Source organism: Schistocerca serialis, chromosome 6 (assembly GCF_023864345.2).
Source record: "Schistocerca serialis cubense isolate TAMUIC-IGC-003099 chromosome 6, iqSchSeri2.2, whole genome shotgun sequence".
In the NCBI taxonomy this organism is placed as follows: Eukaryota; Metazoa; Arthropoda; class Insecta; order Orthoptera; family Acrididae; genus Schistocerca; species Schistocerca serialis.
The window spans coordinates 665,252,752-665,279,688 of record NC_064643.1 but is presented as its reverse complement, the minus strand read 5'-3'; positions in this window follow the sequence as shown (position 1 = coordinate 665,279,688).

Sequence of the window (26,937 nt, the reverse complement as noted above, 5' to 3'; positions counted from 1 at the left end):
GTGTGTCTTGCCCTGTCCCGCGGTGCCCTGGAGGCCCGTAATGTGTGGCTGTGCAAACACACCACAGCGCGCTGGAAATGCCGCATCTGACGCTGCCGTAAACAGGGGCGGAAAGCCGACTGTCGTCATTTAATTTACCCGCTGGGGCTCGAGCCCTTTCAAGGGGGACTGCTCTGCTTAACGCCATCTTAATGCGTGTAAATGAGAGGACTTCCTGTCAACGGGCACACAGCACACGGGGTGTTTCAGATAAAGAATTATTCTCAGCAACCTTCAAAATGAAAAGGTTGCAAGATACATTTATTTGGACAGGTAAACGTAGGACACGTTACGCTTTCTGCGGTATTATGAACATAGTTATTTTCCAGAGAATTACAGCAACTGCTTTTAACTCTTTACATAGAGCACTGTTTTCTCTAATATGTAACTATGTAAAAATAAAACGAAAATTTTTTTTTTCATTCGCAGTTACATAGATAGTAACGTTCAAAATTTCGGGGGTGGATGCAACATGCTGTATATAAATCATTGTATTCAGTTGGATACATACATAATGTTTTGAGTCATCACTCTTCTGACTGGTCTGATGCTTCCCACCACCTAATCCCCTCCTGCATCAGCTCTTTCATCTTTGATTAATGACTGCAACGTATGTCTTCTATTATTTCCTGCATTTTTGTCTACCTCAACTGTTATTACCCTTTAATAATCCCTCTAATCCCATGTCAGTTATTGTCTAATGACTTTGCATATGTCCTGTCATCCAATCTGTTTTTCTTGTCGGTGTTTTCCACATATTCCTTCCGTTGCCGAGACTGCGGGGTACCTCCTCACTCCTAGCCTTTCTCAGTCCACCTAATTTTCAAAACTCGACTGTAACACCGCATCTCAAACGCTTGATTCTTTTCTGGTCTACTTTATCCCACAGTCCATGTTTCACTACCATAAAATGTTGTGCTCCAAACTTACATTCTCAGAAATTTCTTCCTTAAAATAAGGCCTATGTACGATTCTAGAAGATTTCTCTTGGGGAGGAATCCCCGTTTGTCAGTAATATTATCCTTTATCTGTTCTGTTTCTGTCCATAATGGGTTATTTTGCTGCCCTTGCAGCCGAATTACTAAACGCCGTGTAACCTCCCCCTCACTTATCGACCTTAATGACAGTGAAAAATTAAACCGCGTGTACCTAATGGAAATTTGGGAAAAAAGCAATCGTCACCGAAGTTAATCTGTCGGTAAAGAGGGAGGAAAGGGTTACATCTAAATGAAAGGAAAAATGCAAATGAAAAGGGGTAAAGTTAATGAAGAAAGTAAATGTGCGGCCGTTACGTTAACAATTAACTAGCGGTAATTAGATATTTGAGATTTGGGGGAAATTACGGTCGCCAGTCCTAAGGACAATTACTATAGTAACTGAAGAAGAAAGGTAATTACACATATAATTAGCGCTAGAAGCGTGGCAACTGAAGGTTGACACGTGTAGTGTGAAAACTGAAAGTTTGTCAGAAGTAATAACTTTCGCTGCACTCTGACCTAATTTAGCAAAAGAATTAATAAAACCGGAAAACTGAAAGTTAATTTAGTGACTGAAATTAATAAGAAGCTTTCTTTCTTAAGCACATCGAAATTCAGTAAAATACGGTTAGTCTTGGACTACCTCAACAATCATTTCAAAAGCTACTTGAATCTACGCAATTTAGAAATAAGAGATTTAGCTTTGAACTTGAATTAAATGATTCTGAACAATTAACAATAGTAAGATTTAGTACGTACCAAGCTGAGCTGCAGTCAAAGGTAAGCTAAAATACGGTAACTAAACTCGCACTCTTAATTTGTGCTTGCATAATCTAAATATTGTAGCCAGCTATGAATACTTAAACTGAACTTTGAAATTAAAGCAGTGAAATGGAATGATTGTACTTTAATGCTGGCATCTGAATTTCAACGACACTCGGGTTGATTTCGGAAAAGGAAGGGACCCTGCTTGGTAATGCAATTGGGACAATGAGCAACAAAGGTTCATGCTAAGTTGCTGCAGTTTTGCGAGGCAAATGGAACAATTTGAAAAGCTGAGGTCTGCCATACAGTTCTAAAACTTTACGTGCTTCCAGTCTTCCTTGTTGGTTGATTGAAGGTTTGAAGCCGTCGATCGAGGAGGTGGCGACAGTCACTCATTGTCGGCCGTCGCTGTTGCAGAAGCTGGATGTTGGCGCGCCTTCTTCTCAACACGGTCACCAGACGAAACGGGCTCTTGATGTGCGCCAGCTAATGCTTCCCGTCCGCGGCACCATGTCAGAAACTATTATCGCAAGTCGAGCGCAATTACATGCTGCCAAACCCCGAAAGCGCGGCAACTCGCGGGAGCGTCACACAACACACCTGCTCCACTCGCTACTCCAGCCAGACTCTCTCTCATGCTCTGCCCGCGCTCCACGCGGCAGAGTTAACACTACCAAAGATCCTACACACTTTGATTCTTCACACGACCCATCGATGTAATCGTTCGATAGCAGTTTTCCCTAGGCAAGACCCAGCGTAAAAATACAAATAATCTTTACACAACAAACCAATTATACATCGACATAAATGCATAAATAAATATATATATATATATATACAAATAGTAAAACAATTACAATATGTAAAGAGACAGAAATGTCATATCTTGAGGTAACAAAACAAGGAAAACAAATTATAGTACAATAGATGGAAATAGGAGAATATGCATTTCCGGCGTTACACGCGCCCCACATTGACTGAGGATGTTCGTGTAACGTAAACACACTCAGATAATGTCCCAAAAAAGAAACAGCGGAAATCCAATGCTCAAAACATCAAAACATATAGCATTCGTCTAATTAACCATATCCAATTTTTAGACAATAATAATTGAGTGGAGACACTCCTAATCTTATTCCACTCTGTCATCTTGCACAAAATAAAACAGGTTGACAACATATCAAAATTCATAGAAAACATAGAAAATGGTTTAGCTATTTTAAAATCATTAAAATTCGTAACACTATAAGAAATGGAATACTATTTGCAAAATTAATTAGAGTGCATGGTCATAAAAACAGGTAGATCAAAATACGCAAATAAATAATTAAATAGACTACACATTTTGTATAACCTTTTCATAATTAATATTCTCGTCACGAGAATCTATTTAACGCTAAACAAGAAAATAACGTACAGCAGATCGACAAAAACATAAATCTTAACAGCAGAATTCTTTCACATCAACTGTCTGGGAAGAAAAAAACAACTCCACCTTCCGTACTCGCAAGTACAAAGAATGCCGATAGCGGATCAAGAGTCGACAGCGGCACAAGAGATGACAGCGGCACAAGAGCCGACAGCGGCTCCGCCTTGCCAGTATTGTTGCGCCCGCCTGTGCGGCACGCTTGATCTCACTCGCCCTTGTAACGGCATTTCCAGAACGTCCGTTTCACTGAATTCTTTCGGAAAAACTCACTCCCGAGTAATCTCAAGGAGTCCATAAATACTATCACAGTGGATAACTCAACACTGTCCATCATCACACGCATGTACTAGCCTGAAACTTAAAACAGCGTCTAAGTACATCGGCAATGACTAGTAAATCACATATTTATGAAATCTTACAGCTATTTACAAAATCATATTTACATTCCTTAATCTACTGTGACTCAGCTGAAAACTTAAACTAGCAGCTTGGATTTTTCATTTGATTAGATCATGATTAAATTGATTAAACTTAAATTGATTAATGAAAATTAATTACTTATTAATTACACCTTCTTTAATGACCTTGGTCAGTCAAAAGCATGGCAATCTAGCAAATCGTTAAATCTTACACTCTATTTTACATACTGTATAAATTACCCATTGTGTGGTATTAATCGATCCTAGGTCGGTACAATTTCAAGTCTACAATGTTCCGTATACCTAATAGTTTTCCAGAGCTTGGATACTCTAAGCAATAAGCATTTGTGTGAGGTATACCAATGACTTTATATGGTCCATTATAAACAAACTTAAATTTAGAGATTTCATGGTCTATCTCGCTCGATTTCTCATGAGCTTTTACAAGTACTACGTCTCCGATTGCAAACTTAGCAAAACGCGCTTTAGCGTCATGACGACGTATGCGAGCATCAGCTTTTAGCTTCATTACTTCTCGCAAACAATATTTTTTCACACCAATACTAATGTCAATCCGTGGAGGGAATTTGATTATCTCTTCCAATTCACTTTCTACACTTTTGTCAATGCCGAAATTCCTCACATTACAGTAGTTCAAATTCATACCTACGTCAATAGCATCCGGCCAGTTAACAATGTGTATAGGCAGGTATTGCCTATGCACACTGTCTCCTGCCTCGTCAAAGCTAACTACTATTGTTTTAAGTTGTGACGTACATGTCAAAGTTTTGCTTTCGCAATTAATCACTGCACGGTACTTTAATAGCCAGTCTAACCCGATAATTACTTCCGCACTTAAGTCTGGCACGACGACAAACTCTTGCTCAAATCGGACCCCACATATCTCGAAGTTGACAAAAATCTGTTTTGTGACCGGTTTACTGGCCTTCCCAGTAGCACCGATAATTTTCACTCCTGTTACTGGCATAACTACGATGCGAGGTCTGTCTTTCAGTAACTCAAATATTTTCCCAGACACAGCACTCAATTCTGCACCAGTGTCAATCAACACGTTTAGTTTTAGGTCGTGCATATTAACAGACACTACTACCTGTCTACACTTGTCCTCGACTGTTTCTTTATTTTCCCACAGTAAATCCTCGTCTATATCCAGGCCATTCCAGAAAAAACCATCCGGCTTTGATCCTAAATCCGGCTTATCAGGCGGCTTTTTCAGCCTCTGTTCACATACAGTTTTAATTTCAACACGTTTGTCCTGAGGCTTTGTCTGTAGCTTCGCCTCCAATACCGAAACCTTTTCCTCTAACTCGTCAACTAGTGAGTGTTGCTTTGCTATCAATTCACTAATTGTCACCTTCGTTGATTCCTCTTTAGACAGATTGATCTCATCTGCCAATCTACCTGGAAAAATGTGCCCAGTTGTATCTGCAATTACTTCCTCTAGATCTGCGCAACCCACACTGTTATCGTCTGACCGTATAATGTCAGCTCTAACCTCATACACGCTGTAATCTATGTGCTTTTCTACCAATCGTATCCGGCTATCACTAAAATTCTCGTACTCTTTCTCCTTAATACTTTCGCAATGTTTAAACTGGAGGTTTGCGTCGGATGGGTCGGCTACTTCTACCACTATAACTTTCGGTAAAGTCTGCCGGTTAGGGCCAGAACTTTCCGTTACTACTTCAACATTCAACTCCTGCGGGACGAAACACGACGCATCTTGCTCGTGCTCCCCATTAACATCAACTATTTCTGGTAAAGTCTGCCGGTTAGGGCCAGAACTTTCCATCACTTCACAAATACTATCTTCCTGTGGGACGAGACGCGCAAATTCTGCCCGCGCTCTCCATAAATACTTCTCCCGTACAGGCCCCTATAATCTCTTAGTTCGTCGTATAAGCGACCGAACTGCCTTAACCAGACCTCATCCCTCTCTGCATCCCCTCGCTCAATGATGGACGTGTTATCCGACATCTGATCTTCTCTCAACAATTGCGAATCATTCTTAAACTCAATCTCCAGTTCCGCTGTAGGTATTACAGCTGCCACTTTATAATCGATTTCCGGAACACTACTTAAATTGTTCTCACTGACAGTGAATGTATTTTCTACTGCCATGTCTACAGTTGAACTACTACTTGTGGGCGCACTCCTTTCTCTTAACACTGGCACACTCTCCCGCCGTTGATTATTCCATACGGAATTTTCATAACGACGACACCTCGGTTTTCTACTGTTATTGGGCCGCCAAAATTTCTCCACGCCCGGTCGGCCCGTCACCGGCGCGGCTAAAGGTTTCCCTGTCTCTTCCCAGCAGATACGCTCCCCGGATACTGCTGAGGCGGCTGGTCACACCCTCTGGCGTTATTACTATTCTGCGCAGCCCGTATCACGCTAGTGTGATACTGGTTTCCGTCATTCCTGTTATTATCCGCATTGTACCGATTGTCATTACGGCCCGAACCATTATTGTTATTGCTGCCAAGATTGCGGTATGCATTATTCCCATAGTTATCATTGTTGTGTTGGCTGTGGTACCCGTTATTGTTACCACGGCCTCTACCAGTATCGCGATTATTGCGCCAATTGTCCTCGTCCTCAACTCTTTCCAGGAAATCATTGATTGTCGTGTAATTGCTTCCTACGTAGCGTTTTGTATCATCTGGAAGCTTCATGTAGAGTTCCCAGACTATTTCGGAATCCGTGCGGCGATCACGCAAATATTCCAACTTGCGGATCCAGCCCTCACAAAACTCCTTCATCGAGCCGCGCGAATTCGCATCGAAAGGCCTCGATACGACAAATTCGCTCCAGACACTTTGCTATTTTTGCTCTGACCAGTATTCAGCCAGAAACAAATTTTTAAATTCGTCAAAAGTCAGGTTCTTAATGTTGAGGTTTAAGCCCCAACGCCTGGCATCACCAGCCAACACATCAATAATCGCATTAATTTTCCTCTCATCAGTCCATGATCTGGGTAAAACTCTTTCACAATTCTTAATGAAATCCGTCGTGTGTATACCGCCTTTTTTCAAGGGGTCGAACCGCTCCTCTTTCGTCAACAATTCCGAACTATGTGCATAGATTGGCACATAGCTCTGTTTTTCGTCAAGTTTCCTTTCTAATTCCGACACCCTCGTAATTACTTGGCAAGTGGTTGTCGCAAGCGTTTCTACTTCCCTTTTTTTCTCTTAGCAGGTATTAGCCTGCTTCGTCACTTTGGTATCTACTTCGGATACTAAAGCCTTTAAAGTTTCCACCTTCTTTTGATCCTCTTTTTTCACTAATTGAATTTGTTCCGTCACCTTATTCTCGATGATCGGAGCAACTGATTCTCCTACACTTTTCTCGATTCTGCTAATTTCGGAATTAAAACGATTATTTATGCTCGCAATTTCCGCCTGAACGCCTATCATTTCCTGTTTAAGATTACCGATTTCGGTATTAACCACAACAATATCTTCTTTGATTTTATCAACTTTTGTGTTAACAACTCCAGCATTGTTGATAACAACGTTAATAGCTTTGTTCTAATTGTCTAGCATCCGTTCAAATTTTTCAGACCGAGCTTCTTGCTTGGCAGCCCGAGCTTCTTGCTTGGCAGCCTGAGCTTCTTGTTTGGCAGCCTGAGCTTCTTGCTTGGCAGCCTGATCTTCTTGCTTGGCCGATTGACTCTTGATTTCGTTAATCAAAACATTCAATAAATCAGTTAAATTCCCGGAAACTACCGGTTTTACTTCCGTAGCGGCTTCCTCTTTAATTGTCCCCCCGTATTCGTCATCAAGGGATTCAGATTTGATTTTCACTTCCGATTCCGAAACATTTTCTAAAGTTTGGAATTCCATTTCTGCTCTTTGTTGCGTTTCGGCGGTCGCGTCTTTCATGCTAGCCGCCTGCCCCTGAACAATGGGTACCGCGGTGCGCGTTTCCCACTGTTCGACCGATTGTTCCGTATCCAAGTCTACCAAATTTTGGCAATTGTTGCCTTCACTCATTTTAATAATTTTCAATATGAATGTCAAATCTCAAATATAATTAGGATTACTCCCACTACTTATTCTCGCTGACGTAACGACCTGTACGTAACCAGTACTTTGTTACGAGATTTGCACCATACAAAATTCGTGTCCAGAACAACCTCAAAACTGAAGATTGTCCTGTCACGAGGTCGCCACGTGTAACCTCCCCAGCACTTATCAACCTTAATGACAGTGAAAAATTAAACTGCGTGTACCTAATGGAAGTTTGGGAAAAAGCAATCGTCACCCAAGTTAATTTGTCGGTAAAGAGGGAGGAAAGGGTTACATCTAAATGAAAGGAAAAATGCAAATGAAACTGGTGGAAATTAATTTTGAAAAGGGGTAAAGTTAATGAAGAAAGTAAATGTGCGGCCGTTACGTTAACAATTAACTAGCGGTAATTAGATATTTGAGATTTGGGGGAAATTACGGTCGCCAGTCCTAAGGACAATTACTATAGTAACTGAAAAAGAAAGATAATTACACATATAATTAGCGCTAGAAGCGTGGCAACTGAAGGTTGTCACGTGTAGTGTGAAAACTGAAAGTTTGTCAGAAGTAATAACTTTCGCTGCACTCTGACTTAATTTAGCAAAAGAATTAATAAAACCGGAAAACTGAAAGTTAATTTAGTGACTGAAATTAATAAGAAGCTTTCTTTCTTAAGCACATCGAAATTCAGTAAAATACGGTTAGTCTTGGACTACCTCAACAATCATTTCAAAAGCTACTTGAATCTACGCAATTTAGAAATAAGAGATTTAGCTTTGAACTTGAATTAAATGATTCTGAACAATTAACAATAGTAAGATTTAGTACGCACCAAGCTGAGCTGCAGTCACAGGTAAGCTAAAATACGGTAACTAAACTCGCACTCTTAATTTGTGCTTGCGTAATCTAAATATTGTAGCCAGCTATGAATACTTAAACTGAACTTTGAAATTAAAGCAGTGAAATGGAATGATTGTACTTTAATGCTGGCATCTGAATTTCAACGACACTCGGGTTGATTTCGGAAAAGGAAGGGACCCTGCTTGGTAATGCAATTGGGACAATGAGCAACAAAGGTTCATGCTAAGTTGCTGCAGTTTTGCGAGGCAAATGGAACAATTTGAAAAGCTGAGGTCTGCCATACAGTTCTAAAACTTTACGTGCTTCCAGTCTTCCTTGTTGGTTGATTGAAGGTTTGAAGCCGTCGATCGAGGAGGTGGCGACAGTCACTCATTGTCGGCCGTCGCTGTTGCAGAAGCTGGATGTTGGCGCGCCTTCTTCTCAACACGGTCACCAGACGAAACGGGCTCTTGATGTGCGCCAGCTAATGCTTCCCGTCCGCGGCACCATGTCAGAAACTATTATCGCAAGTCGAGCGCAATTACATGCTGCCAAACCCCGAAAGCGCGGCAACTCGCGGGAGCGTCACACAACACACCTGCTCCACTCGCTACTCCAGCCAGACTCTCTCTCATGCTCTGCCCGCGCTCCACGCGGCAGAGTTAACACTACCAAAGATCCTACACACTTTGATTCTTCACACGACCTATCGATGTAATCGTTCGATAGCAGTTTTCCCTAGGCAAGACCCAGCGTAAAAATACAAATAATCTTTACACAACAAACCAATTATACATCGACATAAATGCATAAATATATATATATATATACAAATAGTAAAACAATTACAATATGTAAAGAGACAGAAATGTCATATCTTGAGGTAGCAAAACAAGGAAAACAAATTATAGTACAATAGACGGAAATAGGAGGATATGCATTTCCGGCGTTACAGCCGTCTGCTTCCCGATTCCCAGTTATGATGCTCAGTTTTTCGTTGTTTTCATTATTACTGCTTGTCATTACTTTGGTATTTCTTCAATTTACTTTCTATCCGAATTCTGTACTTATCCGACTGTTCGTTCCATTTAACAGATCCTGTAATTCTTTTTCATTTTCAGTGACGCTGAGAATGTCATCAGCAAATGATATCATGAACATCTTCTTTCACTTTCCTCATTGATTCTTCGATGTGTAGACTGAGGAGGAAGGGAAAAAGCCCCCTATTTTCCCTTGAATTTTGGACACATTGCACCATTTCACATTGTTGTTGTTATTGTTGTGGTCTTCAGTCCTGTGACTGGTTTGATGCAGCTCTCCATGCTACTCTATCCTGCGCAAGCTTCTTCATCTTCCAGTACCTACTGCAACCTACATCCTACTGAATCTGTTTAGACTATTTATCTCTTGGTCTCCCCCTACGATTTTTACCCTCCACGCTGCTCTCCAATACAAAACTGGTGATCCCTTGATGTTTCAGAACATATCCTACCAACCGATCCCTTCTTCTATTCAAGTTGTGGCACAGACTCTTCATCTCCGCAATTATATTCAATATCTCCTCATTAGTTATGTGATCTACCCATCTAATCTTCAGCATTCTTCTGTATCACCACATCTCAAATGCTTCCATTCTCTTCTTGTCCAATCTATATTTCGTCCATGTTTCACATACATACATGGCTACACTCCATACAAATACTTTCCGAAAAGACTTCCAGACACTTAAATCAATACTCGATGTTAACAAATTTCTCCTCTTCAGAAACGCTTCCGTTGCCATTGCCAGTCTACGTTTTATATCCTCTCTACTTCGACCATCATCAGTTACACTCCTGGAAATTGAAATAAGAACACCGTGAATTCATTGTCCCAGGAAGGGGAAACTTTATTGACACATTCCTGGGGTCAGATACATCACATGATCACACTGACAGAACCACAGGCACATAGAAACAGGCAACAGAGCATGCACAATGTCGGCACTAGTACACTATATATCCACCTTTCGCAGCAATGCAGGCTGCTATTCTCCCATGGAGACGATCGTAGAGATGCTGGATGTAGTCCTGTTGAACGGCTTGCCATGCCATTTCCACCTGGCGCCTCAGTTGGACCAGCGTTCGTGCTGGACGTGCAGACCGCGTGAGACGACGCTTCATCCAGTCCCAAACATGCTCAATGGGGGACAGATCCGGAGATCTTGCTGGCCAGGGTAGTTGACTTACACCTTCTAGAGCACGTTGGGTGGCACGGGATACATGCGGACGTGCATTGTCCTGTTGGAACAGCAAGTTCCCTTGCCGGTCTAGGAATGGTAGAACGATGGGTTCGATGACGGTTTGGATGTACCGTGCACTATTCAGTGTCCCCTCGACGATCACCAGTGGTGTACGGCCAGTGTAGGAGATCGCTCCCCACACCATGATGCCGGTTGTTGGCCATGTGTGCCTCGGTCGTATGCAGTCCTGATTGTGGCGCTCACCTGCACGGCGCCAAACACGCATACGACCATCATTGGCACCAAGGGAGAAGCGACTCTCATCGCTGAAGACGACACGTCTCCATTCGTCGCTCCATTCAAGCCTGTCGCGACACCACTGGAGGCGGGCTGCACGATGTTGGGGCGTGAGCGGAAGATGGCCTAACGGTGTACGGGACCGTAGCCCAGCTTCATGGAGACGGTTGCGAATGGTCCTCGCCGATACCCCAGGAGCAACAGTGTCCCTAATTTGCTGGGAAGTGGCGGTGCGGTCCCCTACGGCACTGCGTAGGATCCTACGGTCTTGGCGTGCATCCGTGCGTCGGTGCAGTCCGGTCCCAGGTCGACGGGCACGTGCACCTTCCGCCGACCACTGGCGACAACATCGATGTACTGTGGAGACCTCACGCCCCACGTGTTGAGCAATTCGGCGGTACATCCACCCAGCCTCCCGCATGCCCACTATACGCCTTCGCTCAAAGTCCGTCAACTGCACATACGGTTCACGTCCACGCTGTAGCGGCATGCTACCAGTGTTAAAGACTGCGATGGAGCTCCGTATGCCACGGCAAACTGGCTGACACTGACGGCGGCGGTGCACAAATGCTGCGCAGCTAACGCCATTCGACGGCCAACACCGCGGTTCCTGGTGTGTCCGCTGTGCCGTGCGTGTGATCATTGCTTGTACAGCCCTCTCGCAGTGTCCGGAGCAAGTATGGTGGGTCTGACACACCGGTGTCAATGTGTTCTTTTTTCCATTTCCAGGAGTGTATTTTGCTCTCCAAATAGCAAGACTCCTTTACTACTTTAAGTGTCTCATTTTCTAATCTATTTCCCTCAGCCTCACCCGATTTAATTCGACTACATTCCATTAACCTCGATTTGTTTTTGTTGATATTCATCTTATGGCCTCCTTTCATGATGCATTCCGTTCAGCTGCTCTTCCAGGTCCTTTGCTGTCTGTCACAGAATTACAATGTCATCGGCGAACCTCAATTTTTTTATTCCTTCTCCATGGATTTTAATACCTACTTCCAATTTTTCTTTTGTTTCCTTTACTGCATGCTCAATATACGGATTGAATAACATCGGGGAGAGGCTACAACCCTGTCTTACTCCCTTCCCAACCACTGCTTCCCTTTCATGTCCCTCTACTCTTATAACTGCCATCTAGCTTCTGTACAAATTGTAAACAGCCTTTCACTCCCTGTATTTTACCCCTGCCACCTTCAGAATTTGAAAGAGAGTATTCCAGTCAACATTGTCAAAAGCTTTCTCTATGTCTACAAATGTTAGAAACGTAGTTTTGACTTTCCTTCATCTAACTTTTAAGTTAAGCCGTAGGGTCAGTGTGGCCTCAGGTGTTCCAATATTTCTACGGAATCCAAACTAATCTTCCCCGAGGTCGGCTTCTACCAGTTTTACCATACGTCTGTAAAGAATTCGCGTTAGTATTTTGCAGCTGTGACTTATTAAACTGATAGATCGGTAATTTTCACATCTGTCAGCACCGCCGGCAGGAGTGGCCGTGAGGATCTAAACGCTGCAGTCTGGAGCCGAGCGACGGCTACGGTCGCAGGTTCGAATCTTGCCTCGATCGTGGATGAATGTGATGTCCTTAGGTTAGTTGGGTTTAATTAGTTCTAAGTTCTAGGTGACTGATGACAGAAATTAAGTCGCATAGTGCTCAGAGCCATTTGAACCATTCTGTCAGCTCTCGAATTCTTTGGGATTGGAATGATTATATTCTTCTTGAAGTCTGAAGGTATTTCGCCCGTCTCTAACATTTTGCTCAACAGATGGTAGAGTTTGGTCAGGGCTGGCTCTCCCAAGGCTGTCAGTAGTTCTAATGGAATGTTGTCTATGTCCGGGGCCTTGTTTCGAATCAGGTCTTTCAGTTTCTGTCAGACTGTTCCATTTCCTATAACATTGTCCTCAAGAACATCGCCCTTGTATAGACCTTCTATACACTCCTTCCACCATTCTGCTTTCCCTTTTTTGCTAAGAACTGGGTTTCCATCTGAGCCCCTGATATTCATAGAAGGGGTTCTCTTTCCTCCAAAGGTCTCTCTAATTTTCCTGTAGGGAGTATCTACCTTATCTGTAATGAGATAAGCCTCTACATGCTTACATTTGTCTTCTAGCCATCCCTGCTTAGCAAATGTGGCACTTCCTGTCGATCTCATTTTTGAGACGTTTGTATTCCTTTTTGCCTGCTTCATTTGCTGGATTTTTCCATTTTCTCCTTTCATTAATTAAATTCAATATTTCTTCTGTTACCCAAGGATTTCTACTAGCCCTCATCTTTTCACCTACTTGATTCTCTGCTGCATTCACTACTTCATCCCTCAAAGCTACCCATTCTTCTATTACTGTATTTCTTCCCCTCATCCCTGTCAATTTTTCCCTTATGCTCTTTCTGAAACTCTGTACAACCTCTAGTTTAGTCAGTTTATCCAGGTCCCTTCTCCTTAAATTCCCACCTTTTTGCAGTTTCTACAGTTTTAATCTACAGTTCATAACCAGTAAATTGTGGTCAGAGTCCACATCTTCCCCTGGAAATATCTTACATTTAAAACCTGGTTCCTAAATCTCGGTCTTACCATTACATAATGTATCTGATATCTTCTAGTATATCAAGGCTCCTTCCATGTATACAACCTTCAGTCATGATTCTTGAACCAAGTGTTAGCTACGATTAAGTTATGCTCTGTGCAAAATTCTACCAGGCGGCTTCCTCTTTCATTCCTTACCCCCGTTCTATATTCACCTACTACGTTACCATCGCTTCCTTTTCCTACTAACGATTTTCAGTCACCCATGATTATTAAAATTTCGTCTCCCTTCACTATCTGAATAATTTCCGTTATCTCATCATACATTTCATCAAGCCCCTCGTCATCTACGGAGCTAGTTGGCACGTAAACTTGTACTACTGTGGTAGGCGTGGGCTTGGCCACAGTAATTCGTTCAGTAGGCAGTTTGTATTACCCGCATTCATATTTTCCTATTCATTATTAAACCTACTCCTGCATTACCCGTGTTTGATTTTGTATTTATAACCCTGTATTTACCTAGCCAAAAGTCTTGTTCCTCCTGCCATCGAACTTCAGTAGTTCCCACTATATCTAACTTTAACCTATGCATATCCCTTTTAAATTTTCTATCCTACCTGCCCCATTAAGGGATCTGACATTCCACGCTCCGATTCGTTAAACGCCATCTTTCTTTCTCCTGATAACGACATCCTCTTTAGTAGTCCCCGCCCTGAGAACCGAATGGGGGACTATTTTACTTCCAGAACATTTTATCCAAGAGGACGTCATATTATTTAACCATACTCTAAAGCTGCATGCCCTCGGGAAAAAGTACGGCTTTAGTTTCCCCTTGCTTTCAGCCGTTCGAAGTACCAGCACAGCAAGGCTGTTTTGGTTAGTGTTACAAGGCCAGATCAGTCAATCGTCCAGACTGTCGCCCCTTCAACTACTGAAAAGGCTGCTGCCCCTCTTCAGGAACCACACGTTTGTCTGGCCTCTCAACAGATACCCCATCGTTGTGGTTGCACCTACGGTACGTCTATCTGTCTCGCTGAGGCATGCAAGTCTCCCCACCAACGGCCAGATTCATGGTACATGGTTCATTTCACTCTGTCGAACGGTTTTTAGATGTCAAGAACTTATATGAAAGCGTCTTGATTTTTCTTCAGCCTATTTTCCATTATCAACCGTAACGCCAGAATGCCTTTACCTTACCAAGAGCCAAACTTCTCATCATAATCTAACAGATCCCCAATCTTGTATTTAATTCATCCATATACTTTGAGATGGATAACATGGTCCCAGTAAGCTGTATTCCTATTATTGACAGTGCTATTGGCAAGTTTCTTGTCAGAAACTTAGATACATGAGCTGTTAATCTGATTCTGCAATAATTTCCCTATTTTCGGCTCTTGCTATCCCCGGAATTTTTCTGGATTTTTTTTGCGTCAGTCTAATGGTATATTGGTAATCTCATACATTCCACACACCAACGTTTCTCCTCAAATTCCTTTTCTGATATTCTGCACATTTTTAGGATGATTACATGGTCAAAGTAGGCTGTATTTTTTAGTATCCGTGCAATTGACCAGTTTCTTTTCAGCAACTTGGATACATGAGCTTTTAATTTGATTGTGCGATGATTCTCGCACTTTTCGGTTCTTGAAATCCTCGGAATTTCGTGGACGCTTTTCTCCGAAGTCTGATGGTATATATCGCCAGTCTCATACGCTCTATACATCAACGTTAATAAATGATTTGTAGCCGCTTCCCCCAACGATCTGAGAAATTCCGGTTCACTGTTATCAATCCCTTCTGCCTTATTTGACCTTAAGTTGTAAGTAGTCGGATGTCCCTTTAAGTACTTATTCTAGTACTTTATCCCCTATCTCCGACCTATCGCCTCCTGTTTTTCCTTCTATCTCGTCATCAGAAAAATCCTTCCACTCACAGAGGCCTCAAAGTTATCTCTCTTAATTTTTATATGGCCGAAGAATATTATTGTGGTGCAACATCAGTTTAAGGAAAATGTTCGAATGTGTACCGGTTTTCATGTGTGCGTAACGTAATGATCATTCTAAACGACCTGTGCACAAGATGTAAGGCTGTTGATGACACGGAACGACAGACTTCGTAAACCTACTTCTACATCTGTAGTTCACAGTAAGGGCGACGGTGGGTACTTTCAGTACCACTATCGGATCTCCTCTTCCCTGTTCCATTCGCGAGTGGTGCGTGGGATATATTATGAAGGGAAATCTCCGTATTAGCTATAATTTCTCTAATTTTGACGTTATGGTCACCTCGGAGGACATTTGTCGAAGGTCTTAATATGTTGTCCTTCTGGAACGTACTCTCTTGGAGCTCCAACAGCATTACTCTCCGTGGTTCACAATGTCTCCCTTATAGCTTTTGTCACTCGAGTTCGTTGAGCGATTCCGTAACTCCCACGCTCGTACTAAACGATCCACTGACGAAGCGCCCCGATCTCCTCCGGATATTGTCTGTCTCTTCTGTTAATCCCACCTAGTATAAGTTACAGTGTAAAAGCTAAACCTGAATTTTGTAATAGGGAGTTATAGTCAAAACTATGGGAACAGTTAAACTAACTATAAGGATGCTTAAAAGCTGAAATCGACTAAGTTCGTAAATGATGCAAAAAAAGCAATGAACTAAATTAAGGGTTAGAATGGCCCCAAGGTATGAAAATTCCACTCAATGACGTACATAGTAAAGTCGACACTGATCACAAAGAAGTTAAAACAATAGTAAATTATTCTGCTCATAAGTGTGGTAGTTAGATAAAACGATTTCTGGAGGAGAGGGAAGGAAAAAACTCCCTGATAAAGAAGAATCAGTAGACCTCCCGGTGGTAGATATATGAAGTAGTATTACTAACACTGAAATCATAATGGCTTCGGGTCGTTTATTTGACGCCTCTGTGCAGATGTCGGGAATCTTTAAGCTTTGATCCACATAAGCAGGCACACCCAGTACAATTCTGCATTTATTTTGTGGTGGTGTTGTCGAGTGGTGAGTTTGAGTAGTATGTCTGAGTGCGAGAAAATTTCATTTAATCAAAATCATTTGTACAGGTGATGCACTTCGACGATCAGCAGATACAATATTACGTTGTAAAATCTTTCTGATGTTAAAGCAGAGTTTTTAAACGAGTATTCGTCATACACTGAACAGAAAAATATGAACAGAGAGTTTTGGAATGGGAGAATGTTTACGGCAGATCGTTAATGAATCAAAGAGTTCATGAGACTGTGGATGTCACACTTGTCTCGTTTGACAGAAAAGATGCAACTGTAAACAAGTATAATGGGATTAGAAAGTAAACAGCCCGGAAAATATAGACAAATTTAGGGAATATTTGGAAAGAGTAGAAAGACTGGCCGCCGGTGAAGGCAATCAAATAATAAAGGCCAGAGTGGGAGCGTAAACGTTACAATGATTAAAGTTCGAAATGCAAGCAGTATTTGTCGTCGTAGGGATAGCTGCCGATGAGATCAACAGCAACCTCGATATCAGAGATTTAAGAAAGAAAAATTCTATGTCTTTGAGACAAACGGATGAGCAAAATTGTATCCATACAGAACGTATTATAATGGAAAACAGTGTACCAACCCACGAAAAATAATTCCTGTCTACGAGGAAACTGGTCCTCACAAGACAGAGATTAAAATAGTAATTAGTTGCCCTCCAGAACTAATTAACTAACATATTCGAACTGAACAATGAATTGTGGTTATTAGATTCGAATAATTTATTTGGCAATAATCATACACTAAGAATATAGATTAAGTATTTCGAAAAGAGTTAATAGCCTCGACTAAGAAAATATCAGGGCAATTGGGTAGAGCCTCCAGTAAGCTTGTTTCAAATGGGTAGTAATGAGGAGACTGGAGTAAATGTGCAAATACTTGACAATGATGGCAAAATGCAGAATAAAGTATTCCATGAGAAAGTAGTTTCTGTATTAAAAAATTTGGAAGATGTAAGATTAGTAGATGACAAGGCTATAGAGGTTATTGATGTAAAATAACTGGTAACATGTCGTGACCTGTTGGATAAGGCAGAGGTAGATGACGATTCTGATTGTCATGTGACGAAGGAATGCCAAAGTAAGAGAGAATGAGGTCGAAAAGTTATAGCTCATCTGCAGCAAACAACAGGGGACCAAAGGCCAAATCTCTTGATATGATTTTAGTAGACATGTTAGGGAAGACAGCCGAAGAAATAAATATTGATAATCCTGTTCAATAAACGTAATTTCTACTAAGAGGGATCAATTTAGCACGAGACAAATTGAGTATTGTTTACTCAGCGTCTATAATTAAGTAACTGTCCGCAACAAGCCAACCTACAATAGAATTAAATGTATCAGAAATTGTAGCACTTAGTTTTCTGGAAACCGACAGCGCGGCGAGTGCCTTATCACAGGCAATTTTTGATTTCATTCCAAATGGAGATAATTTAAATATAATGCCAGGAGTAATAAGTGCTACAGAAAACTGTCTGTCTTTGTTGTTAGTGGAAGCAGATTTGGTGCCAAAAATATCAAGGCATGATTAATTGTGGTGCCACGTTAGGTGGACATTAGCAAATCAATGTATGACCACAGTGCCTTTTTTAGGTAAAACAAGTAATTAACGACGAAAAAACATTGGGATACCCCATTAGAACACTGAGATGTACTTATAACGAAATAAAATTCTGTGGGAATGAGCAAATTCTAAAATTCAAGTGTCAGTCCTACATCACGACGTGTTTTCAAAAAGATCCCGTGTGGTAAGAGATTATGAAGATCATTGAAGTGTTAATGATGAAAATTACTCTTTTCAGAAAACTTTACCCATTGCAAGTCGCTCGTCCAGGAGCTGTTAAGAATGAGATTCAACGACTGTCAAAATCATGGTTGGGTAGGTGGATTGGAATAATAGAATAGGCAATAAGTACGTTTAATAATTCTCTGGAGATAATACCGAAAAATGATGGAGGTTTCAGACCGTTGCTCGCAGTTTAAATGAATGCCTTTAATATTTTCTAATAGTCAGCGGTTAGAACGAAAAGGATTACTGCGTCAGTCACATAGCTAATCTGAACAGTGATACGCCAATTCTGATTAAGTGCATTACTTTGTGAGCGTAGACGCCATTGACAAATATCAAAAGCATTACCCTACATCCGGGTTAAGCCTGTTGTCATGTCGCTCTAATTCTGTCCCTTCATTCGGTTGTTGTAATTATTGTGCTTGATGAAAACACGTTAGAAGATATATACGATGATATTCACGTCCGATACCATAAACTGTACCTAAAAGCAGTATTAAAAGTTTACTAAACTACGTGGCAAGAGGAAAGGGCAACTCAGTTTACAAAGGAAATTTTAGGCTGTAGTTCAATATCATCTACCAGCGTGTAATGACGAAGTTTGTTGAAGCGCAAGAACGGTATTCTGCCGTTTATTACTGGCGTTTACAACACTGTACACTGGACGTAGCCAGACACCTCGGGTGTTCACATTTTACAGCTTCACTGGGTTTTGCTAATAATTTGGAAAAAAGAATTTAGGATATCACCACTATGCATAACTATGCTCTAAGCACAAAAAGTTAAGGACAACATTGTAGAGATGATTGAAAGAGCTAAAGCATTTGTTGCTGAAGTCAGTGCACAGGTTATGGCGACAGAAAACATCCAAATGTGTTATGTATGAAACGGTGGTCAGACTCTGTTCAACTACGATCTTTCCTCCGGAAGAACGTTATCCATGAAAGAGTCTCAACGTTGCAGTCGGTTAACAGTGCAACACATACTGCTAGACGATCGTTGTTGCTACATCAATGGACGGACGGTTGGTAGACACGGAACGTTTGGGTAAAATGTGTGAAGGGAAACAAAAAACCTTTGCCCTCCAGATGTTTCGTAGATGCAAATGTGAGCGGGAAGGTGACAAAAGAACATCAGAAGGTTTTCTATCTACCTGTTTTGAATCCACAGTTTGCAACGAAGTACTGTTCTTTCTAATTACGAGTCTGGACTTAAAGATGGATTAGTACTACTGGAAACTTCTGGAAGAAAATATGTAATTTTATAAATCATTCCACCGGAAACTACAAAATATGCACAACGTCTGGATGTGTATTTCATCAGGAAATATAAAATATAGTGCTACAGCATAACAGGCTTTCTGCAACTAAATTCCAGGAACTTGCAGGCGTAGGGGGATAGGGAAAATAATGTGAACAGTGGTATGAATGAGATGGTTGTGTTAGACGGTCAACAATGCAGGTAATGCACGTGTCACACTTGACTGTGCGTGTTCAGTACGGACTACGCATCAGTGCAGGTTGCTTACGAGTAGTGCAGACTTCATATTTGCATTCAGAGGCCAAGATCTACGTGGAATGAAAGACCTAACAGAGCTTCAAAGAGGGCAGATTGTGGAATCCTGATTAACTGGAGCATCAGTAGCCACGACAGCCAAGTTACTGAATGTTTCAAGGGCAAGTGTTTCAATACTTATGAGAGCCTACCAAAACATGGAAATACATTATCGTGTAAACGGAACAGTGGGTTCAAATCGAAACTAAATGACAGAGATCGTCGTGCGCTAACACGAATTGTGTCGAAACATCACATACTGCTGCCGCTAAAGCGAATGCGGGGCTCAGTAGCCAGTTTCGAGACCCCGAATCTATCCGACATTGTCCGCCGACTCAATAAAGTGAATATTCATGAATGAGCTGCTATATCGAAACCACTAGTAACCTAGTGACGACACCCAACCCAAAGAAGCGTATAACATGGTGTCAAGATCATAAATCCTGAAATGTCATGTGAAATGAAAACCATGAAATTTTGGTTACAGGACCACTACGTACTTCTCACTGTAGTTGTGAGTGTCGTTTCTCTGCAAAACCCTGCAAACGTGTTCTCTGTAGTTGTCACAGTAGAAGCCAAAATTAATGCAAGATATCTTATCTATTAATGCAAGTGTTGGCTTTCAGTGAAATACTCAAAGTGATATGAATGATTACAAAACGTATAATGAAGAAAATCCTGAATGGTTGATTAGCGGAAACACGTCGTATGGTCCGACGAGTCAACGTTTTCGTTATTTTCAACACTGGGCCAGGCTTACGTCTGGAGAACATCAAAGAAGCCTGCAATCCTCATTTCTTGATTCCAAAGTGCAAGCATGGAGGTGGAAGTGTCATGGTGTGGGCAGCCATATCTTAGTATTATGATGGTCCTATGAGTACTCTCAAAGGCCGTGTTAAGCCAACGACTATGTGAACATTTGAGGTGGACAGGTGTACCCTGTGGTTCAAATGTTGTTCCCCAACAATGATGCCATATTTCAGGATGATAATGCGCCCATACAGCCAGGTGAGTACAATCGCGGAATAAAGATCATGCAACTGAACAGCAGCGTCTTCCCTGGCGAGCACAGTCCTCGGACTAGAATATTATCGAACCCTTGTGGGCGGTATTCGAGCGCGGACTCCAGAGCAGATATCCACCTCCCCCGTCACTACAGGGGTTAAAAGAGGTTCTGATCCAAGATTGGCATGACATTCCACTGGAAACTATACAATCATTACATGCCAGTATTCCAAGAAGAATGGCAGCTGTATTATGAGAAAATGGGGGTGCACCCCTCATTAATAAATCATTCTTAAGTAAGTACAGGTGTTGACATTATTTTGCCTATCCCCTGTAGATCACTGCTTAGCTGCAACTGGCAGAACGCTGTCTACGATACTGGTGAACCTGTAGCCATCTTCAAAAGTGTCCCTGAGTTGGAGTTCACCACTTATATTATAAATGCGTAGTTAAGATATAGGACAGTTTGCTTTTCTTCATTATACGTTTTGTAATCATTCACATCACTTTGAGTATTTCACTGAAAGCCAACACTTGCATTAATAGCTAAGATATCTTGCATTAAATTTGGCTTCTACTGTGACAACTACAGAGAGCACGTTTGCAGAGTTTTGCAGAGAAACGACACTCACAACTACAGTGAGAAGTACGTAGTGGTCCTGTAACCAAAATTTCATGGTGACATGTTGATTCGAGCACAAATACTTTCCATTTCACATGACATAGCCATCTGAGTTTTTAACACTGACACCTGATTTTGCGTCAACTTTACAAACTCAGATAACTTGGTCGTTTTATTTTGTAATAATTTTGCCAATTTGTATAGCTTAGTTCCCATAATTTTGTGACAGAATTGTCAACTAAGATAACACTGCGTTAATCACTAATGGCACAGCTTCTAACTCTATAATTAAAATGATTCTTGCTCCATTCCTTTGCTGCTCTCTGAGATTGAGTTTGCATCATACCTGAAAATTACCACAGATCTAGTAAACAAAAATTCTGTTTTGAAAACACACTGAATATTAATATTTCATCCCTTTACACAATCTATTAACAACAACATAAAAGAAGGTTGTATACATGGAAGAAGCCTGGAGATACTAGAAGGTATCAGATAGATTATATAATGGTAAGACAAGAGATTTAGGAACCAGATTTTAAATTGTAAGACATTTCCAGGGGCAAATGTGGACTCTGACCACAATCTATTGGTTATGAACTGTAGATTAAAACTGAAGAAACTGCCAAAATGTGGGAATTTAAGGATATGGGACCTGGATAAACTGACTAAACCAGAGGTTGTACAGAGTTTCAGGGAGAGCATAAGGAAAAAATTGACAGGAATGGGGGAGAGAAACAGAGTAGAAGAGCAATGGGTGGCTCTGAGGCATGAAGTAGTGGAGGCAGCAGAGGATCAAGTAGGTAAAAAGACGAGGGCTGTTAGGAATCCCTGAGTAACAGAAGAAATATTGAATTTAGTTAATGAAAGGAGAAAATATAAAAACGCAGTAAATGAAGCAGGCAAAAAGGAATACAAACGTCTCAAAAATGAGATCGACAGGAAGTGCAAAATGGCTAAGCAGGAATGGCTAGAGGACAAATGTAAGGATTTAGAGGCTTATCTCACTAGGGGTAAGATAGATACTGCCTACAGGAAAATTAAAGGGACCTTTGGAGAAATGAGTGCCACTTGTATGAATATCAAGAGCGTTGATGGTAACCCAGTTCTAAGCAAAGAAGGGAAAGCAGAAAGGTGGAAGGAGTATATAGAGGGTCTATACAAGGGCGATGAACTTGAGAACAATATTATAGAAATGGAAGATTATTTAGATGAAGATGAAATGGGAGATACGATACTGCGTGAAGAGTTTGACAGAGCACTAAAAGACCTGAGACGAAACAAGGCCCCGGGAGTAGACAACATTCCATTGGAACTACTTACGACCTTGGGAGAGCAAGTCCTGAAAAAACTCCACCATCTGGTGAGCAAGATGTATGAGAGAGGCGAAATACCCACAGACTTCACGGAGATTATAATAATTCCAATCCCAAAGAAAGGAGGTGTTGACAGATGTGAAAATTACCGAACTATCAGTTTAATAAGTCACAGCTGCAAAATACTAATGCGAATTCTTTACAGACGAATGGAAAAACTGGTATAAGCCAATCTCGGCGAAGATCAGTTTGGATTCCGTTGAAATATTGGAACACGTGAGGCAATACTGACCCTACGACTTATCTTAGAAAATAGATAAAGGAAAGGCAAACCTACATTTCTAGCATTTGTAGACTTAGAGAAAGCTTTTGAATAAGTTGACTGGAATACTCTCTTTCAAATTCTAAAGGTGGCAGGGCTAAAATACAGGGAGTGAAAGGCTATTTACAATTTGTACATAAACCAGATGGCAGTTATAAGAGTCGAGGGGCCTGAAAGGGAAGCAGCGGTTGGGAAGGGAGTGAGACAGCGTTGTAGCCTCTCCCCGATGTTATTCAATCTGTATATTGAGGAAGCAGTAAAGGAAACAAAAGAAAAATTCGGAGTAGGTATTAAAGTCCATGAAGAAGAAATGAAAACTTTGCGGTTCGCCGATGACATTGTAATTCTGTCAGAGACAGCAAAGGACTTGGAAGAGCAGTTGAATGGAATGGACAGTGTCTTGGAAGGAGGATATAAGACGAACATCAACAAAAGCAAAACGAGGATAACGGAATGTATTCGAATTAAGTCGGGTTATGCTGAGGGAATTAGATTAGGAAATAAGACACTTAAAGTAGTAAAGGAATTTTGCTATTTTAGGAGCGAAATAACTGATAATGGTCGAAGTAGAGAGGATATAAAATGCAAACTGGCAATGGCAAGGAAAGCGTTTCTGAAGAAGAGAAATTTGCTAACATCGAGTATATATTTAAGTGTCAGGAAGTCGTTTCTGGAAGTATTTGTATGGAGTGTAGCCATGTATGGAAGTGAAACGTGGACGATAAATAGTTAAGACAAGAAGAGAATAGAAGCTTTCGAAATGTGGTGCTACAGAAGAATGCTGAAGATTAGATGGGTAGATCACATAACTAATGAGGAGGTATTGAATAGAAATGGGGAGAAGAGGAGTTTGTGGCACAACTTGACCAGAAGAAGTGACCGGTTGGTATGACATGTTCTGAGGCATCAAGGGATCACAAATTTATCATTGGAGGTCAGTGTGGAGGGTAAAAGTAGTAGAGGGAGACGAAGAGATGAATACACTAAGCAGATTCAGAAGGATATAGGTTGCAGTAAGTTCTGGGAAATGAAGCAGCTTGCACAGGACAGAGTAGCATGGAGAGCTGCATCAAACCAGTCTCAGGACTGAAGACAGCAACAACAACATTAACAACAAAGGTTGAGCCGTCACGCGTCTTGGTATTGAAAAACAGACAGTCAGAGCCCTACTGACTGGTGTTAGAGCATGTTCATTATCAGTGAGAATTTCAAGAATTTCGTCAGTGAATGTAACTACACACTCCGAACACATATCTACTGCTTTGTAGAGTTACGCTGAGTAGTAATCTGTTTGCAAATTAGCCCGTGTGGAAAATTGAAATTTAATCTCTGCGGTTTTTCTGTTCCACAAGCAATTCCTTTCTCCTCTCGTTGTACAATCTCTTAAATGATTTCCGATCGTACATTTCTGTTGTTGGTCGAGTATCAAAAATACGTACATATATGGTCAAGCATCAAACAATCACCAGTGATTTACATCTTGATCATCGGTCGCCACTTCATAGCAGCGCTTGCCAGACAATATTATAAAATTTCTACCACGGCGGGAGTATGTAAAACTGGCCCTTTTATCCGAATTTCAATATTCAATACGATAATAATACTTGTCTTATCCGGCAGCAGTAGGATTGGGGAAAGATTTCTGATAATTGTAGGTTTGAATAAGAATAATCTGAACGTTAAGTTTGACACGTGTAGCTAGTTCACATATTTCAAAAATCTAAGTAATCTGAACAGTGACTATTATATTTTAGCCTTTTAGTTAAGATCATGAGACTTATGAATTTAATGAAGCTAGTCAACGATTTAGAGTGTAGTCGGTTTCATATCTTAAATAATTTGGCAATGTAAATAATTCACAGGTGTATTTAATAGCGATTACCTACGATTTTATTCAGCGTAAACATGCATCAACTTTGAATGATTTCCTCATACCTACAGCGCAGTGATGAATTAAATTTTAACCGTTAAATAATTCTCAAGATATGTGTATTATCTAATCAATTCAGTGAACCTTGATGCTGAATTAAGGCCTAAGACAAATCTATCATAGAAGTGATATCTAACTCAGAATTAGGTCTCACGCTAATAGTGATGGGGTAGAAAGAAAATGACTCCAGCGATGTTTGAATTAGGGGTAGAAGCGTCTCTGGAATCCAAGTCAAACGGAGGTGAGAAATGTGGAAATCACGTAAAAATGACTCGAAATAAAATACCTGTTATAACCAAAATGTGTATTTAGCTTACATGCTGTATACAGAATAATTGCCCGATGGCCTCTCTGCATATCTGATATCCCCTACAAGGTGATGGCGAAAAGGACACCAACGAAAATAAATCCTCCCGTACTCCTAGAATATTACAGCTGATGGGAAAGAGGACACCAACTCATTACCCTGAGGTAGCGCAGAGTTGAATGGGCGCTAACGGCAGTACCTGCATTAGAAAACTGCGAGTGCAGCAACCGACCTTTTCTTAATGCTACACAAAATCTGTATCATCTATAACGAAAGATAATTGATAAAATATTTTTCTTATTTTCAAAAATATGTAACTGTAACAGTTATGTCTCTTAAAGTAATAAGAAGGACGTTAATTTATTTATGTACGTAGACTACGGTGCCCAAAATCAGATACTGTAAAAGTTTTCGGAGTGTTGTGTCGTGTCATAATGTAAAAACAATGCTAGAGAAACCAAAGTTTCCACCACGGTTACATTGGCCGTTTTCTACATCATTACACCCAGACGAAATCCACTGCAACCGAGACAGATATGTTCCTTTCTGTAGCAATTTTTTTACATTATGACACGGTACTATAACCAGAAAAATTTTATGAGAACTTTTATTTATTTATTTATTTTATTCGTCCAAAAATCATTTCGCAATATAACTCTCGTTGTACAAAGAAAATCGGTGGCTGAAAATATACGAAATATAGAATACGTAAGTTTGCTTTATGAGGAGAGGTCAAGTCGTCGGCCGGTTCTTGATGCAGGAAATATCCCAGCACTTGCCTGAAGTTAGTTGGGAAACGGCGGAAAACCGAAGTCAGAATGACAGGAGAGAGCAACTCCATGCTCCCGAATGTGAGGCCATTATCTTAACAAAGGTACGACCTCATTTTTCTGGCTCTACGGTATAATGGTATTTGATATACACACAATTTTTTGAAGGGAACTCGTACATAAAACATAGTTTTTTTCCAAATTGATTCACATACTAACGACACCTGCTAGATTCTCATGGACAGTGAAAACGTTGCTATGCCCCTTGCACTAACTCCAGTTTGTAGGAAAAACTGACTCCATACCCATAAACATTCAGCTATGTTCCATAGGTACCTTTGAGCCCTCCCTCAGGTCACCCCTTAAAACTGACTCAGCATCTCTCCACATATGAATGGTATGGTCACAGACGCAAAACAAGGTAGTACTATAATCAGGATTAGATCTTGAGACTTCCGTTGAGAAGGCAGCAAACAAAGAACATGAACTGAGTGCTGCAGTTACCCCTTTTCATTGTTACCCAGTGCAATGTGTCCTCTAAGCAATCGTTAATTGTACTGTATACTTTATTGTAAGAAATATTTGAGCCGTCTATTTCTTCAGATACGTTTTATTAATCACTTCATTCCTTTGAGTAATTCACGTCATGCATCAGAATTTCTTTGTACGAGCCAGTGACGGTGAAAATATTGTGTTAGTTTATAAATAACGTTTCTGCTACGAATCACAACAGTTGTTTTATTATTATTAT